Here is a 20,000-nt window from a genome sequence, read left to right as displayed (position 1 = left end):
TGCCAATCACATCAAAAAGACCAAAACAAAACCCCAGTGGTTGTTTTTTCTTTTCCACTTTTTTCAAATGCTGACTCTTTTTTTTTTTTAAGTCTTTACAAGACTCAGACATGTTTTTCATTTAATCAGTCCTTCTTAATAAAATCCTTGAAGAAAAGAGGGAGAAAATAGTGTACAGTCAGCCCTTTTTAACAGATCACATCATACAGTAAGCAGCTGCGTTTGTCGAAAAAGTGAGTCACGCTTTAGATTTCCTTGTGTTCCACGGCACAGACAGTGACTTCTGCTGTACACACCCTAAAAACAAACACCAGTGACCCTGTATATACACATCACCGACTACCAACTAATTCTACACCCTCATGTCGAGTTTTAAAGGCTGATACCACAACATTTCCTGCCAGCCATGGATTAAAATAAATTCCCTCCAAAAATCAGATTCTGTGAGACATATTTGTGGACTGAAAACTACTGTTTGAATAAACTGTTCTACATGAGGCGTGCTGCTCTTTTTGGGGTGGGGATTGACTGTATCTCTTGTCCCTTTTTGTTTGTTTTGTCTTTAATGATTGCTGGATATTTATCAGCAAAAACAAATGGTTGAATTGATAATGTGCCAGTTTCAACATCTATATCTGTTGGAAGTGTCACAAACACAACACGTCCTGTACCTGTGTAAAAGAACTTTCTTATCTTATCTCTTGCTGGAATCCATTCATTATTTTCAACAAGGCTTTTATAAATATATAGAGGACAGATATATACTGAAAAAGGTCCTCCCATTTTTGTTGAATCCAGAGGATTTAGAGTATTTTAAGTGTAGCCCAGGACTAATACACAAATAATGGCACAGCGTCTCCAACAACCTTATCATGCGCCCAATTTTTTAATTAAAGTTGTCATATGTGGAATTAACTTCTATTTTAATGTAAATTATCTCAGGTACACAATGACAGTTGCTTGATTTTTATTTTATTTATTTTTTGTGTGTGAATGGAGTCAAACAGTGGCTACCGTGGTAGCCGGACAGCCATCGACCAGAGTTCCACTGATTCCCCTCTACAACTGATTAAGTGATTGACTGATTGTTCCACCAGCCTCCAGGAGTGTTGAACCAGTGTCACAACTTCTTTTTTACCCCCGTCCTCTTATTTAAACACACCGTTAATCCCCGGCATGATAAGTAGATACTGCAGATTTATTCAGATGCTGATACTAAGTGATCGAAACATCCAGGACGGGCTGTAAAGAACCGAGAGACAACTCTGGCAGCCTCCTATTGACAGCCATTGAGTTGAGCATTAATTAATATGGTAATGATGTGTGAAGGTTCATTAACAGGCAGCCACAGAAGTAGCCTCAGATACAGTATTAAGCGTGCTTAGAGTAATTAATGGAATAACTTTACTTAGTGGTAAATATTCATGGGCTCTCATCTTTTTGTCTGCACAATGTGAAGAGAGTGGAGAGCCTGTCCATTAGAGGAGCTGAAGGGCTGTCCACAGTGAATGCGGGGCCTTTTGTTGGGATTGGGTGCATTTCAGTGGAGGGGTATTAATTCATATTTTGAACATGCTATCTTACAACAAAGCCAAAGGCACTGATAACATACCTGGGACTAGAGAGCATATTGTGAAGCCATGACCCCCCCCTCACAAATACAGAAAGTCCACTTCACTTCACAGGTTTGTGGACAGAATAAAATGAGTCTTTGTTCGTGCTCGGATGTAACCACTGCAGTTCATTACCATAGCAAAAACCCCTCATGATTGTCCATTGCCTCTGAAAATAGGATGTTTGCATGTCCCCCCCCCCCCCCCCCATCCACCCCGCCACCACCACTGCCACTACTGCTACAATGAACCCTGCGCTATTTGCATAGAGAATGGAAACATTTATGCGGATCATCTGCACCTCTAAAAGTGTCAGGCTAACAGTTGTGTGTTATCTACTGCATGAGTCTTGTTACTAACATGAGGTATGTCTTTGTCAAAAGTTTTTATTGCCGTTTTAGACTTTATACAACACACCTACATCATCGTCTTCAGATTTCTTACAAGAGAACCTTGTAAAATCCCCCTTTGTTTCTGTTGTCTTTTTTGCAATTGTTGCATTTTGATTCATATTTTCAGCTCGGGCCTCTCACTGAGCGTGCACATAACCCACCTAGGTGGGTAATTATCTCAACTAGGAGTTGTTCTGTTCCCTAAAATCTCAATGTGGGAGTGTGTGATGGGCTCGGTTTTTCCCAACCGGGTGAAGCAGCGTGTGCTTGTTTATCCTCACCCCGCGTTCTCTGCACCCCCACTGTTCTAAATGGCAATATTACAGCCTTGTGCTGTTTGAAATGGAGACAATTATCTGTTTAGGTATTACAAAGTGAGCATTATATCACAAGGAGAACAGGCATACAGCTGCTATCAGGATCACATTGTTGCCTGTTCTCTCCAATACAATTTTTTTTCCATCATTAAAATGATAGAACATTTATCTAAATGGATGTTATGCATTGGGTAAACTCATTTGGCTCCCGGGGCTCTTTCAGGTGATGGGAATTAATGATGTTTAGTAGTTTGAAACTGAAAATATCTGTCATTTGTCACCACTTGCCATTGATTTACGATTCTATTGATGATATGTTAATTGAAGTGTAATGAATCACAATAATAGGCTAGTTTTGTGGGAATAGTCCATTTTCGATGATTGTTCTAACCCTCGGTAGAGTTCAGAGCGAGCTGTGTGTTGACTCCGATTTTCAACAAGGGCATTTAACACATAATTAATGCCGAAACTGGGCAAGTTTGGGCTGCCTGTGTTTTTTTATCTCTGCTCAGTCTGCTTTAGATAAACACTTGCACAAATGCCTGGCCACAGTTTTGACTGCCAAATGTAAACGGCAAAAAAAAAAAAAAAAAAGAACAGTGGGAGAGAGGAAGTTTTTTCCTCCCCTTCATATTTGGATATGCTTTAATGCTTTTATTCAAATGCACCTGAGATATTGCCCCCCAGTCACTTCTCAGTTTACCATAAAAATAAGATTGTTTCCTTTTCTCTCCCCTTTTTTCATCTTCCTCTTGTCTGGGTTGAGTGCTCAGTTAGGAAAGCTGTGTGCATGCAGATCAGAGCCGTCCATGGGGAGTTGAGTCCGGGCAGAGCAGGTACAGGTACAGAGCTTTCACCACCAGGGCGGCCTCGCAGGGCATCTGCTGTCAGTAATAAGGTTTTGTCTTGCAAATAAACCATTCACTCACATCAGACAGTGCCATTGTTCACTTGTTATCGTGAGTGGGTGTCGTGGTACTTAACAGACGGATGGACATTTTGTCAGGCGTTGACAATCGTAGGCTACGGGCGGGTAAGCGAAAGGCGCTCTCTGCCGGGCTCAGAGCTAGCACGGTGGATGTGGGTTTGTTGCAGCCGTGGCGGAGGAACAGTGACTGGTGCAGCCTCACACAAATGAAAAGCAAATAGTACAAGAATGAAGAGCATTGATCTCTCTGATGATTTCTCTCGATGACATGCATGAGGCTGTTTGTGCATGTTATCAATTGCAGCTAATAGCAACTGGTGGTCTACGTGTTAATGGAGGTTTTACACCCATGTGCTCGTGTGTATTTGTTTTTTTTCTAAATTGGTTTGTTGGTGCCTGTGACAAGCACTATAGTGTGTAGTGGTTATTATTTCATAACTACAAATAATTCTCCATTTTGTGTCTGCAGGGCAAGGAGGCTGTTTTACCACAGCAGGAACTGAAGATTGCTTTAAATAAGCAAGTCCTTGTAGAAGGTAAACACACAATCATTCACCAGACTCCAGTCACTGCGTGTGTGTGTGTGTGTGTGTGTATGTGTGTGTGTGTGAATGCTACGTTGCATTGGCTCAATAATTAACTGAATGCAGTGTGGTTGTCTTGTTTGTGTACTGTATTTTGCGTGCATATGTGTGTGACAGGTGCACTGTCAGTGGTTTGAGAAGCTGCTGCTTTGAGACAAAATCATGGTGAGTAAGAAAAAAAAGAAAAAAAGGAGCGCTCTATTGAAGGTCAGAGAGCTTGTGTACAGAGTTTCTTTTGTTTGTTTTAATTAGTATTTAAAAAAAAAAAAAAGTTGAAGGGGAAATGAAGATGTGTGGAGCTTTTTGTCTGTTTGGACATGTTGACATTTGTCAGGAAAGGCTGAAATATGGTAATGCTGTGTTTACCAAACAAGGGGGGTGTTTGAACGTGCACAGTCTTGTTGTCGTTGGCATGTCAGTCTGTCAGTCTGTTTGGTATCTCATGTTGGATTCCCACACCCGCTTCCCTATCTACGAAAGGTTTGGATGTAAACGCTTTGGCTGGAGCGATCCTGGTGAGGCAGAGTAGAACTGTAGGGTTGTGTGTGTGTGTGTGGGTGGGTGTGCGTGTGCATGTGTCTGTGTGTGTGTGTGTGTTTTTTTCCGGTATGAACACTGACGTTCTTGGGACCAGTAGTCCTCACGGAGACCTAAACCTTACCCTGATGAGACAGAACCTAATTCCTAAAGGAACGGGTTAAGTTTGGGCTAAGATTTGAACTGTGTGCTTTGGTTGGGGTCAAGATTTAACTGGTTGTGTTTAAGGTTAGGGATATGGCTTTGATTAGGCTGTCCAAATAAATGGAAATCTGTGTGTTTGAGTGCCTGCTTCAACCATGCTCCTTCTCTTATTCCCTTTTAACTACAAGTATAATTTCTTATCTTTTTGTTGTTGCTGTTTTTGTGTCTGTGGTAATATTCCTGCGCTGCACAACAAGTGACACATTTTGTGTCACATCTGCGTAGGCGAGGAAGAAGAAACACATGGCGTGAGTTAAACAAGACAGCTTCATATAGCAGCACTATGGCTGAAAACAGAGCCTGTAAAAAAGCTTTAGAAAATGATTATTTTGCTAAAAACTAGACCTGGACTTCAATTTTATCTTCTCACAAATATCATTGTCTGATATTGCAAATACATGCCCCCCCCCAACAGCATACGATCTGCCTGTGTCTGCATCTCACACCTCTTAAATTTCCTGGAGGCGATACACTTGATCACGACAGCATGTCAATGATGTTGACGACCAGTACCTGACCAATATTGATACTGAATATCGTATCCGCTCATTGCCTCATTCAAATCCTTATACCGATTGTCTTTGAGCAGCGGTTTAATAGCAACGTGATAAATATTGCTTCATCTTAGTGTTCCCTCCCACAGTCCAGTTCCATAGATTTGGGAAAAAGTTGCTGTAAATGTCATCATTACACTCAGACATCTTGAATTTGATTCAGACTATATCCCACGCACCTGGGGGAAAAAAAGAAACTAGGACCTAATTGAAGTGGTGGATTCATGTTGCTGTTGTTAATCATGAGAGTGCTCTTCACATTGCGAGGTCCATTCCAGCAAGCCCCGCTCAATAGCCAACTCCAGATGTCAGACCAGACCAGAATTCTTCTAAAGTGTTGTGCAATTAATGTTAATGTTGCTAAATCAGCCTGACACTGGTTTTCAGTATGATTGTAATTGCATCCCTAATGCAGAAATCCCTGTGGCAGCTAATAGGATTAGCATGCATTGGTGTTTATAGCTCCTTTAAAGCGCAATAGAGTCAAACACAGTATGTCTGTGTGTTTAAAAGTATGCATCGGGTCCATTTTCACCACATTTGGGCCTCATTGAAAAACAAGAATTTGATTGACACATCATACATGATATCTTTTTTTCCTATCTGAGCTGCCTCTTATAGTATGTGTGTTGATGATTTGGACCCGATGGCATTTAACTCTCCTAAAAGAAAGTGCCTCTGCTTGTAAGAATTCTCAGATGTCCAAAATGCGTCTCTCTTCAAAATGTTATCGTCTCATGCTGCACTTGATCCAAGTCTTATGAGTCCATGTAAGGGAGAGAACACCCCACCCTCCAGACAGTTGACTGTTGTGTTGTTCATCCTTTTCTGTAAATGATTTGGCATATATTGCCTTAGTTTTAGCTTTTGTTTAATCCACTTTTTCATGGAAGTGTTAGGAATAAACAAGTGGATTCATGAGCTGAACTCTCAGAAGGGTTGTGCGCAGATTTATGCCGGGATGAAAATAGGGAATCTGTAATAGTTCCCTTGACTGCATTTATTGCTTACTTAAAAAAAAAAAGTAATTTCTTTATATCAGCATCAAGCTGAAAATTGCCATGTATTAGTATTAGGCTTGGTAAGCTTCTAATTCTGTGGCATTTACAGCCGGCTGTGTTTCCATGCATTTATAACACTTTGATTTCTTAAGAGCTCCTTTAATCGCTTATGCCTAGCTTGGAACATAATAAACAACTCGCTGTAGCAAAAGTGCCACATGGGGGAGATTTCTAGCAGGAAAGTTAAACGCTTCTGTCACTGGCAGTTTTGTTGCTGTGTTTTTCATGCACTGTAAGTACCGTAATCTACTCTCTAAGCTTGGCTGCTGTAGTTAAAAACAGCGACGGCAGAATAGATGCAAGGCAGCGTGAAAATGAAAAATTATCGTGCATACAAAGATGTCACAATGGAGGCCGAGGCAGGAGTGTGAAGCAACAGCGTGCTTGCTCCTTTTTTCTCCTGTTGATTGAAATCACAGGATGTGCCGGAGTCTTCTAAACGCCCTCACCTGGCCTCCGTCTGTTTGCCCTATCTGATTCTCTGCTCCTGTGGCCAAATCAGCTGCTATCAGGACACACACTGCCTCTCTGTTGTCTATCTAAACAGGTTAAATATGTTGTCCTTATACTTGTTGTCACACAACACAGCAACACTTTGAAGCCAGTTTCACACCATGTGTGTGTCTCCTGTCCGCCTGCAGTGAAGCTGCTGTGGAGCCTCTGCTTTGAAAATCATATAACATACTTTATACTGAATAATATAAGTATTAATAATAATAATACTTAAAACACTCCCTGTGTACTCAATAAATGCCAGGACTCTTCAATACGAAGCCGCACATCCATCGATGCTGCACATATTTCACAATAAAAATGTCTTAATTAAGGATCAGGGAACTGATGTGCTTGTGCTTTTACTTTGAAACCGCCAATGCTGTGTTTGTGACATATTTCACAGAAATAGATGCTGAAACTGTGGTGAAAGATAATTTTCACTATATATTTTTATTGTGAGATGCACATGGCACATGGTGAGACACGTAGGTCTCTTTAGTTAACGTCAGAATCAGAATATCTTATTAATCGCCGTGGGGAAATTGGGTAACATTTGGGTTTAAATTAAGTGAGAGACATGCTGCACATGCATCCAGTGTGAAACCAGCGTTATTCTCACCTTCAACCTCCATGTGAATTATCTTCTGTCAAGGGAGAAAGAACTACACTGATAACTTTGTCCGGTAGCTACTTAAAATGTCCTTTTATGGCGGCGGGAAATGCATTTGCTGACTTTCAATCTATTTTTCTATCAGTATGAAACAGACATGTCTTCTCGGGGAAATATTGACCGATGTCTAAACAGCCCACCGAGGAAGGGCGAGGAACTCCGATAATGTCCATCTGCCACCAGGTGCAAGGCGGTCATTGTGACACAGTCTACGCGCGAGATTGACTGAGGCGACGGACGTAAGCAAATTCCGATCCGCAGATGAGTTGTTTTTGCAGCAAGATGAAAAGAAAATCACAAAAGTGAGAAAGAAAGTGTCACTTTTGGCCTCGTGTCTGTGCCTCAGAAAGAGATGAAAAGGAACTAATAACATGGATTGATTTGTTATCTTCGCAGCAGAATGTCTTTACTGAGGCCAGCATCTGTTACACAGCACTGTAACGATACTCGAGTCAACATATGTATATACAGCCCCAGCTCCCCCCCGAAACTAAACTGTATGTTTATATGTTATGGCATATTTAAAGCAGTGTTGTTTATGGTTTTCCTGTTTGACCAGTGAAGCTCTAGGACTATGTGAGGGGAAAAATGCCAAAGTTATTCATACTTGGACAGTTTTGATTTGTTGCAATCATTTCATGTCATGGTAAATATCACTCTGGCAGTCAACTTTGCTTTCTCTGTTTATTTTAGAAAACAAATCCCTTTTAGGGATAAAGCACCTGGTGGGGCTACTTAATGGAATGGCTTCAGCCCTGAGCAAATAAACAGCTTGCATTTTTTGGTGTGAGATTAGGAATGTGGCTGAAGGAGAGAAAGAGAGAGAGAGAGGGGAAAGAAAATTGGAAAGAGGTGGGTAAAAACTAAACAAAGTCAACACAAGTCTATGACTCTTACTTCTGTTTCATTCTATAGATGACTGTACTGTTTATACTGTCTGTATACTACAGTGTTTGCCTAGACATGCATGTGAGCATTGGACTTTTTCAGCCTCACAATGCAGGTTTTTATAATTATTATTATTTTATAACTGAGTCAGCTGTAGTTATTTATGAGGGATGGAAAATATTAGAGTCTTTGTTTTCCGCACGTGCACAAACACAAACATGTGCTGATGCTTTTTTTTTCTCAACCTGAAAAATGTCCTGCGTTTACCAGAACCAAAGAAAAATGATGTGTGTGAGCCGTACAAGTGACCATTGATATATTTAAAACAAATATAAGGGTCTCTTATTTTTGAGGAGACTTCTAATGGCCATAGTTATCGTGGCGAGTGTAAAAGTAGTACACACGGCAACCAACACTTGTTCACAGCTGCTTTTTAAACCAGATGTATCAAGCAGTGTCTCAGTTATTTCATTTGACCACACGTTTTGCTACTGCTCTGATTCTCTGCGCTGAAGAGGAGATTGATTTTATGTTCTTTCACCTTAAATGATTGGATATTTTTTAAATCATGCTAACAACTAGCTGCAAGATAAACCAGAAACCGCCTAATACAAACTAGCTGAAAGGGGGAATATCAACACCTAGTGTAGCAGAGGCAAACACGCTTCATTCAAGAAATTAATTGCCCGTTAGTGCTCGTATACCAGGACAATGTACTAAGACTTCCCATGCTGCAAAAGAACTATGAGACAAACAACAAAACATTAAAATGTGTCAATATTAGCAGAGTTTCAGCGATGGAGAGATTGCCCAAAGGTCATCTGTTGCATATGAAACAAGGGCATTTGTCCACGAGCGTTTGATAAGAGGAGCTCTGCAGGACAGAGAGTCACAATCCAACTCAACAAACCGCTATTTTACCACTGATCCTGCCTACTGCGGCTTCAACATTTAGATATCCTCTGACATATTTCTCATTGTCTGAACTGATGAGGACTGATTTCATCAGCCTCCAGCTCAAGTCCAGTGGCTGTGAAGGCCAAACTGCAGAGGAAAATGTGTGCTTTCGGAGATAGCTGCCACATTGCAGGCACGGCTGGGAAGCCACTGAGAAGCTGAAAAGGGTATTTCTACAGAAATGTGGTTATTTATGTAATCAAATGAAAGTGGAGGCATTTTTTAAACTGATATTTATTTACAGTTGTTTTTTCCTTTTTTTTTTTGCTCTGGGTTCAGCCTTGGCTCCTGCGTTGTTTTCATAAACAAAGTCTCTCTGGCTGGCCAGAGAAAAAAAACACAGGGCTGCTCAGTGCACTGAAAACAGGAATGACAAACACCATTAGCTGAAAAATTTCCATCTCATTGCAACTATGTTATTGTTTACTTTACCATACACGTCCTAATATGGTTACCTCCCTGTCAAAGCGGGCCAGAGCAGAGCCGAGGGGCCCTCGCAGGGAGAGACGCTTTCAGCTGCCACTTAGACAATAAGAAACAAATGTCACAGCTTGGCAAAATAGCCACGCTTTCACAGTCTTACAGCACTTGGCCTTCCACGCTGCTTGGCTCAGGCTCCTGTGTGATATTTATCCACGCCGCACTGTTCGATGCCCTCACAATGTACCCCACCTCTCTCCCTTCTTCTCTCTTTTCTTCTTGTCTTCTTTCTGTCTTCCTTTATTTGTCTGTATCTCCCCATCGATCTCTGTCCCTGTCCTGGTGTTAGCTGTGTATAGGCTGAGTGATGGGCCTCTGTTTGCTGTGTTAAGTTATTTATCAGGGGGTGGGGTGGTGTGTTTGGAGTGGCTGTTGTCCTCCTCCCTGTGGCCGAGTCGAGGCCAGTTCAGCTGCAGGTCACGCCCTGGCCTGAAGCCGACTTCGTCTTTGAAGTGGAAACTTCTTGGCAATACTCACAAACCCCTTTTGGATACTCGGATGAAATCATCACACCAGAAAACCCCGGGACACAGTGGAGAAAGGAAAAAAAAAAACATTCTCATGGCTTTTTTTTTTAAGGGGTTTTGTAGCTGCTTCATCAGTTGTAGTTATTAGGGATGAGCTGATACAATAATTGGTATCAAGTAAAATCCAATAACTCCTGTTAAAAAAAATGGCACAAAGGCTTCATGGAACAGAGTCAACATGCTTCTACAGGGAGATGTCCACCACCACTGTCATGTGACCAAGACGTGAGCGAGGGCTGCCAATGTCTGTAACGCAGTTGGAGTATTATATGGTTTTGCAATGGCTGGTTAAAGCTATAGGTGTTAAATGCATCGGCACATGTGAACAGTTGAGTTGTGAAGCGCGGTGAAAGACTAAATGGGACTGATATCGGCATCAAGGGAATTCAAGGCTGTGATATTTAAGTTCGAACGACAATTATGCGACACACAACTCCTTCAAATATATTTGGATATTCCTCTCACCCGCGCACAAACAAATGTGACAACGTTGTGACACTTTTCAGATACTTCGCTGTTGTGATTGTCGAGCCTCACTGGGCCAAGAGGGCATTCAAAATGGCCTTAAGGCTAAGATGCCATCATAGCGCCATCTGCTGGGCCATGTCAAATATGGGCTGATGCACTTCCTGGCTGTATATTTGTAACTCACATGGGTTTGTAGATTAATTTGAACTTTCCACCCTCAAGTTAAATCAGATATCTGAATTTTCCGATAAAAAGTGACAGCCCTAGTACCCAGCAAGCCCCTAGTAATTATTTTTTAATCTGGATTAAATTAAGATATTAGTTAACCCATTCAGTCCATAAACGTTTATAGATATGCTTTTGCAGCAGCAGGACTTTTACAGGCACAAGTGGGTCATTTTAGCATGAGCAGCAAAATGTCATCAAATCCTTAAAAGTGGACATTACTCTTTGTCACCAATCATGTGTGGGCATCCCCAGGGATTTTCTGTATATATGCTATTAGTCATCAGGGTCAGGCAACCTCACTGCAGGTTAGTCTGGCAGCAGGTGGAAATGAGGTTCTTTCAGATGCATGGGCTTTTCTTTTTCCCAGTTGGTGGAGGATGATGACAGCCTCACCTCAATCCTAAAATCCTCACGTTTATGATATTTGCCCAGTATTATCTGTGTCTGCGGTTGAATGGGGAGGACGGAGCATGAGGAATGTAGAAGGTCAGACTGCGAGATTTACACAGTACAGAGCCAGAGAATCCCTGGGAAAATACTTGGGCCGGGGATCAAACAGACGTCCTGTGATATGTTCTTAACACCGACCTTTATATCCACGCATTTTACTGTTGCCCTCTGACAAATGATGCACTTCATGTAAAGCAATTTGTATTTGTAGCACTCTTTTCACCCATAACTGTTAACTAATAAAATAATCAAAGGCACAGTATCAGAAGAAATAAAAGCAATTGTCTCTTCAAATTTCTCAAAAATGTCTGTACTTTTGACCCTAAGAGAGAGAGACCAAAAATTATAATTGGCAGTCCAAAAGAAAGGCATCAGAGGATGTCCAGTGTAAGGAAAAAACATAGAGGAACCTTTTGTAAATACAAGGTTAAATTATAACTCAAAAAGCAGTGCATTTGGACATGAAAGTCTTCATCAGGGAACAGATGTGAAAGAATACAAAGTAACATTCCAGGTGTGTTAGAGAACTTGTGCAGCCTTCAGTTACCTTCATAACCCAGAAGATGTTAAGTTTGTCCATTGTGGACTATTATAAAAACATGATGGTCCATTCTGGGGAAATAACAAAAAACTAAACAAAAACACAATTCATATAAATCAGGTGATTGTACACTTATTATAATAATACATACAGTATAATTTCACCTACATTGTATGAACTGGACAAACACATCACTATTATGGCAAGTCAGACAAGCATTAATGGACTGAAAAATGACAATTATCATTTAACTCATTTTAGACAATTAGATGATAATTGTAATTTGGTCATTTTTGGCCAGGGAATATAATGACCTGAACTCAAACCCCTTTTTTTTTGCAGTGGTTGCAGGCAATTCAATGATCCCAGTGTGTTTAGTGAACCATGAGGAGAGTTTATTTGAGGTGCTGATTTCTTACTTAGCTGTCTCTCTTCAGATTGAAAGCACAGTCATTATTGTAGCTTTTGAATAGAGCGGATGATAGTTACCATCACCCGTGAGGTTTATGTTTGTTGCCGCATTTGACTTTGTGTCTGGAGATGTAGGTGGCCGCTGTCTCAAGGTTTTAGTGTTTCATTTTTGAAATGATGCAGACCCTGTGACTCAGTGTTTTCGTGACTAAATAAAAGTTGTGGTGTCAAAGCGGTAGTATTTTAGATATTCATAGTTCAAGCAGCCGAACAATCAAAGTAAAAGCAGCCACTGTTTTTTTTAATTCCTGGAAAAAGATATGAGTTGCAGACTTTCTCATCTGATTGGCAAAATGCCATTGACTCATTACTCACACACACACACACACACACAAACACACAAACACACAAACACTGAGTCACTGCAGTGACTTTGATACCTGTGAAGCATGCGAGGAGCTATAAGGAAGTATACACGTATTTAACTGTCAACAATGTCAACATTTTCACCTGGCGACGATAACAATGATAAAGTCCCCGTTGTGAACAGTTATGCCTGACTAACCTGTGATTCATTATTTTGTTAGGCCTGACTATAATTTCTGCTCCATTGCAGTGGTACAGTATTTTGCTGATTGTCTAATGGCACTGACCTTTTGTTTCCATCTGAAGGGAAAGACTATACCCTTTTTTTGACGTTAATGAACTTTGTGAAAGGGCTGTTTACTGGTTTCAAGGTCAGTTTCTGAGAAGGGCAGCAGGTTTTCTCGTAAACATATTTACAGCCAAAGATGTGTAAACATAGTAAATGTATACAGGTGCAGCAGGGACGATACTGGCATGTTTTCCTTTTTTTGCCCTCTATTTTTCCCATGTGACATAGACATAAAGGCTGTTGTGTGCAGATGTGTTTATTTCTGGAAGCACTAAAAGTAATACATGAGCCAACTGACCAATCAAAAAAAGAAAAAGGAACTCTTGGAAAGCATAATGATATGCCAGCTCACAATGTAACACAGAGAAGGGAGAGAAGAGGAGGCAGATAGTGAGGCAAAGGCAGGACTAGTGGGGGTATTAAATATGAATTAATGGAATGTTGCTCAGGCACATCTCTGGGTGAAGTCTAGTGTTGAAAAATAAAATTTATGTTGCCAGCTACTAGCCGTGAAGGTGCATTTGGACTTAGTATCCTTTAATTAGAAGTGAGATATTAGCATTTCATAGGGCTTAATGCTGGGCGAGGGGATCGGCCGGCCACCGCACCTTCATTAGCCAGCTTCACTGTGTAATGAGTGCCGTCATTAGCTGATAGAGTGGATTTGCCCAAGCTCTACCTTGAAAGGCACATATTTTACATACTTGGGAGAAATAAGGCCCTTTAATGGATTTGTTAATGAATAAAATAAGATGCCGCTTCTTTAAAATTTCACGAGTGTTTTTCATCTGATGGTGTGCAACACCAGCTGCCGGCGCCTTTGTTTTTCTTTTTGTTAATTAATAACAAGGGGGGGGGGGAGCAAAGCAGTACTGTTAATAATAGCAGAAACGCAGAAAACAAACGGAGTCACTGGGTTCGGTGGAAGTATGATTGACATTTTTTGTTTTTTGCAAAAGAACCAAAAACATTCATCATAAATTCTGAAACGTATCAATATTAAGTGGACGATGAAAAGCACGAGGTTCAAAGTCAGCAGAAGTTCAAACGCTCACATGACTTAAGGTGTGTGTGTGTGGTTTTTGTCGTAGGTCTGAGGCTGCTGTGCTCGCTGTTAAACTTCACTGTGTTTATCAGGGGGAAAGGCAGGACAGCTATTGGATAAAGCCTGACTGCAAATTCTCTGTGTGACTGTGCGCGCACATCCAACATCAGTCGAGACAGCTGAAGCCGAGGTGTTTTTCGGATATGAAAGTCTCCCTAAGCCTTTCGGCTGCAGGCTCCATTCTCAGAATCAGCCATGAAGTGATTAGTATTTTATTGATGAGCTCCTGAAGTGGCAAGTGTGGGAAATTGGATCTTTGATCTCCTGGAGTTTGGGAAATATATCCTGAGTGTGTGGAGCTCTCCAGGTATAACAGCCCCCTCCCCCCCCACACACTCACCCAATCCTATTGACGTCAGTACGATACACATGTATGCAAACACACACGTGTGCACATGCTCGTCGGGGGGGTTATTCCTCCCCTTCTCCAACCATATATTTGTTTTGGATGTTTTCACTGAGAGTCTACACGGTGATTACAGATGTTCATTAACAAAATTGGGTATTTGTTTTAAACTTTAACCAATCACTTTGATATGCTAATTACAGTGTAATTTAATTTGAGCCCTGTAATGATGATGCTGTTATTATGGACATAAATGATGCAGTTAAGCTGAGAGTAATCTCATTTGCATACTGTACATGCCAGTAAATTAAGCCCTTTCCTGCATTGCTTCAGCTTTAATTTTCCACTCCTTTTCACACAGCATCCCTCAGCCCCGGTGCCTAATAGCGGGCCAGTGTGTTTGATGTGGAGAGCCGCAGCCTCGCACTAAATCTAGTCACAATATGAAATGCATAAAGGCTTTCATTATAACTCTGAGTGCTCTTTTAAGAACTTTGTTATTAATAAGCAGGCAAGCTGTCCACGCTTTGTAGCGATACACACTCAAAAAAAACACCGTAATCATCTTCAACATTAATCTGCATCTGAGAAATAAAAAGGATCACTGCTGTAGTAATGATGCATGTACGTTCAGGAGCCACTAATCATACTATTTATGTCCTCTGCTGTGTGTTGATCAGAGATGTCTTCAAAGAGGTGATGATATTTTTTTGATATTGCTCCTTTTGATAAAGAAGATGAAGGATTTTTTTTTACGTTAACATTCACACAAAAAACTAATTGGAAAAAAAAGGGTATGTCCCTATAGTGTGTTTATAGCAAATAATTTGGCCTCTATTTTCTTGTACATCTGTTTTGATGTGTGTATAGGAGAGGTTTGTTTTCTGACGAGACACGACCAGCCTTGATAAAAGCTCCCGTGTCTTCATTAGAGAGGCAGCACCTCACGGTGTCTGATTGTGTGATGTGATGTTTGCTGTTAGCCGGTAAACATGTTTGTCACACACGGGCATATTTATGTTGATCAAACACGAGACAGGCCTCGGTGAATGTTAAGGACTTTCAACTCACCTGCTCGGGGCAGCCATCGTCCTGACGCTCTAACCATAGCTTTGCTACGCACACACAGTCCGACTTCCCCTTTTGCGCTATGAAGGTGGGTGAGGAGGCGGGTGGTTTATGGACTTTAACACTGACAGTACAATTGCCCTTCACTGAGAATGCTCCTCCATTTTGCGCCATAAAGAATATTATTTTTCTGCCAGCCAATTTTCTCTGTTAGTGTCTAATTGGCTACATAAATCTCGGCCGTTGAGGGTGAGAAATGTTGCCGTGTCACACAGTGTAATCTTCACCCTTATTTACCAATTCATTAAGATTCATTGATGCAGGATCGGTGAGAGGAAATGACAACATAAATCAGGCCTCCAACATAATGACCCTAATCAGTTGGGAATTGCAGAAAATGTCATGATGAACTATGTCCTTGTATTAGTGCCACTGTACATTGTCATTGTGCTGCTTTATGAGTGGGACGCATCCTCCTGACATGGGCTGTATTTAACAAAAAAGAGTTGTTAAAACCTGATTCCATTAAAACGCAAAAATTCATGTAAGGTCTTTTGGTATTTAGCCCCCTCGTCCTTTATCTTCAGTTTAACTGCTTAATGGAATGAGCAAACTCCCATCCCTTTTTAACCCTCTGTGTCCTTTCCCTGGTAAGCTGGAGCTTTTAAAATAATAACATGCTTCTTAGGCTTCAGTGACCCCTGTATCATATCCAGGAATAATTGCTCCTTCAGGGGCAGCAGGAGGGGTCAGTGGGTAAGACCACTCCCATACCTAACAGCAAACTGCAGTTATGTGGTTGATGCCTAAACTCACTGAACACTGACAGGTGTAGATTCGATACAATTGAAATAGAATACCCATTCCATTACCGTGCCATTATTTGTGTGTAAAGGTTAATGATTGTGTCCACAAAATCAATAGTCTTAATCTCTGCATGAGTAGCTCCAAACAGAAGAAGTGGGCTACCTGCTCCTGCTGTGTGTTGGACCCCGTCTGAATGTGTCCCAAGTGCATCCTCAAATCCTCAAAAGCCACATTTGGAAGTGGTTTGGGGACGCATGTGGCCACAATCCATCCCCACGCTTCTCGTGTGATGTCCTCTGACCCGCTGCAGTTTCACAAGTATTTTTACATTTCCCACAGTTATTTCAAAAAGTCCATTTATATTGAGAAGCTCTTTTTCAAGGGAGACCTGGCCAAGACAGGCAGCAGCACAAATAAAACACCATGTTACAGAGAATTGAGGAATTACATTACATTAGTAGCTCTATCGAGTGGCATCATCGGGAATTGGCGTAGAGTTCTGCACATTCCAAGTTTAAAAGCATTCAGTGAGTGCTATATTAATACATTATTTTTGCAGCTCATTCCATGTTGCATTTGCGGAATATACAATAGCCCCTTTTCCAGTTTCTATGCATCATCATATGTTGGTTTATTTGTAGCCATGTTCTACTGGCTGAAATCTCATTTCATGTTACAGCTGCGTGAGTAGTGCATCAATCCCCTCATCTCCTCACAACTCTTTCTCCTCTCTTTGACAGCCTCTTGCACCGATACACAAACATAACGTAACATCGGACACATCTGTACAGTCAGAGCCGTGTAAAGAAGAGACGAGACATTGCTGTGCACGTGTGCCTGGATCACTGAGGAGAGACATTGATAGTAGATTTGAATGGCTAAACTGAGTCAATTCTTAACAGTCACTGAACACTAATAGTTGTAGTCAAGATATTATTGAAATAATAATAGCCTTTGCATTACCATTGCAATATGTTCACCTTTAGGCTAATGTTTGCATAGAATCATTAGGTAACAAGGTAAACAAAAGCAGCAGTGTCATAGGTAAGAGGAATTATATCTGACCCTACAGTTAGAGCCACATGTCATAATCATAATAAATGCAGTAACCACATTAGATGACTTGTTTAACAATAATTTGTGGCTTACTTTGTGTGCGTAGAGCTGTGGTTTACCGCCGTGCTGTTGTGATCATTTAACCGAACTCTGTCGCATTTTTCTAAAAAAATGATTAGGCTACATGTTGTCATCAGCTCACAGAGGAAGTATGTACTTGGCTGAGCTGACCCCCCCCCCCCCCCCCCCCAACAGACAGCAGCTCTAATAATATTGTCCTCTCTTTGCGTAGGCACGCAATATTAATTAGACGAGTTCGTTAAGACTAACCTTGATTTTCCCAGGAAAATGCATCTGACACATTTCCTTTGCATTCCCACACCCATGGGAGCAGCCCTTACATGAATTCCAGTAAAAATGATTAAAAATATGACACGTTTTAAGTAATGTTAAAACAATAAGCGCCTTCATAGTTCCCATAGGATGCTGATGGATTGAAGTAATGTTTTTCTATGTGTGCCTGTTTGACAGGTCTAATTGGCAAGACGAGCTTGAGGGAGGCGATGCCTGCCTTTTTTCTCCTCTTTGCATTGAGCTCGTGGTCAGAAAAAAAGAGGCCCCTCGTCTCCTGGTGTGTGTCCTCGCAGTGCAGTGTTAATGGGCCTGAGCCACATGTGAGTGAGATTATCAAAGTCAAATGAAGGAGAGTCGAGAGTGAGAGAATGTGTGGCGAACCACTCCTAAAAGAGGCTTCACATCCCAGAATTACTATTCCATTCATGTACAACCAGATTTAAACTCATTAGACTTCTCTATTTACTAAGTCTCCATCGGCCCTAGTTGTACTAAAAATACCGTGGCCTGCCTTACTTTGGCACATTCCGTCATTGTCTGTGCACAACAGGACTTTGCACTGAGGTGTTTCTCACATGGCTCCGTGTAAAGGAGACAAACTGCTTTGTATATTTTCTGAAATTATGAATCTACTCAGCTTCTCTATTGGAGTCTGCCCCGCTTATTGATAATTTATTTGAGCTTGTAGTGTGATAATACGTTGATATTCATATGAATCAGCATATTCACCGCTTGGCTGTCGAGCTCCTTTGCTGTGTGCTCTGCTGTGGTAATCGGTTTGGATCTAGATTTCATGCTTGAAAAAGCTATCAGTCATCGCCATGTGTTTGAAGTGTGCATTTTGGTGTCTTTGCTCGGTCTTTATGCCTTTCTCACATGGGGGGGGTAACTGTTTTTTGAGGGCTGAATCTAGTGGAAGTGGATACGGGGGGAAAGTATGGAGTCTGGGTAGGGAAGCCTCAATCATGACTTCAGCTTAGCATTTTGCGCGTGAAAAATGAACGGTTCAGTGCAGTTCAGTTTCGGCTTGTCACAGTTTGGAAAAGTAAACTCATGATCCTGCTTGCGTTTCCACCTCAGGATGTAAACACTGGATGGCAACAGCTCCGTCAGCTATACGTACTGACATCATCCAGTGATGTCAGGCTTTGTATGATACACTGTAGCTCGCCACTACTTTCAACAAGGAAGAACACTTCTCTGCACTAATATTATTTGAAACACGAGCAGCATTGGATCCTCTCCTTTTCCCGTTTAATTCCCATTGTCACCCAGACTGTCCAGCTTCAACCTTTAGGTGCTGGACCATTGCGCTTGATACTGTTTGGGCCAGATGGTGATAGCTGCATCAGCGATGTTAATTGTGTGACACAGTGTAGCCCACCACTAAATTCCATAAAGAAGAAGAAGAAAGGGACTTTTTTTGCTAAAAGCAAACACAGCCTTCGATTATCTCTCTGCCACAATACACAGTGCATTTATAGATGTGTTTATTGTCAATAGACCGTAGTGTTTCTAGCTTCACCCTGTAGGAGCCAGGGCCGCTGTTCTTGGTACCCCAACAGAAGAGTGCCAAATATTAGCATGGTACAATTTGGTTATTTTGGTATCCTTCTTTGACAATGGAAATGCAAATATTTGCACAACCTACCGAACTGAACCCAACTGCACCACGCTGTGGAAATGGGGAAACATATTTGTATCATCTACCGACCCGCACCGAACCAAACTGGGCTGTACCAATCGTGCGAGGGAAGGAAAAAATGGCAGAGAAAATGTTTTTTCTGTTGCGTCCTTCTAGTAATAATAATAATAAATGACACAAAATGCTGGATGTCAACTTTTTTGAATTTATTGCCAAGTGACATTGTGTCTCGCTTGTTTGACGCCGTGTTATTTGCATCGCTGAGGCATATTAGGCAAATTGCTACATCACTTAGGTATCCGGTCCAGATCAGGGTGAACCATTCCAAACCACACTGTGGTGAGCTGAACTATACTGCACCACTGTGGTAGAAACGAGGCTTTGGTCCAAATGGGGCTGGAGCCCCCACACAACATTACCTTGTCTTCTGTTATCACCACTGTTACTTTGACAATTAGATGTTTGAGGCCAACCATGCTAAGTATTGAAATTGCACATTATATAATCATGTTGATTTGTGGTAGATAACCTCTGTGTGTGTGTGTGTTAATCTTCCATCTTTATTCCCTTTTTGTTGTTGTTGTTCTCTCACTTTGTACCCTGATGTTTTGTGAAGCCCTCAGACATACTTTGTTATTTCCACCATGAACCAAGTTACT

General features: G+C 41.3%; 1 protein-coding gene across 15 annotated transcripts in view; it reads left to right on the top strand.

The window, feature by feature from the left end:
• foxp1b (forkhead box P1b) overlaps positions 1 to 20,000 on the top strand; it is a 170,880-nt gene that overhangs the window by 60,284 nt on the left and 90,596 nt on the right. For 14 of the 15 annotated variants that reach the window (XM_058630825.1, XM_058630832.1, XM_058630839.1 and 11 more), the window contains one exon: positions 3,720 to 3,786. The exons of the other annotated variant lie outside the window; for it this stretch is intronic. The gene's annotated coding sequence lies outside the window, so the exon portion shown is untranslated. The remainder of the gene's footprint in view (positions 1 to 3,719; positions 3,787 to 20,000) is intronic. 15 annotated transcript variants of the gene reach the window in all.

Source organism: Solea solea, chromosome 6, assembly GCF_958295425.1.
Source record: "Solea solea chromosome 6, fSolSol10.1, whole genome shotgun sequence".
Taxonomy (NCBI): domain Eukaryota; kingdom Metazoa; phylum Chordata; class Actinopteri; order Pleuronectiformes; family Soleidae; genus Solea; species Solea solea.
This window is presented reverse-complemented; position numbering and strand designations above follow the sequence as displayed.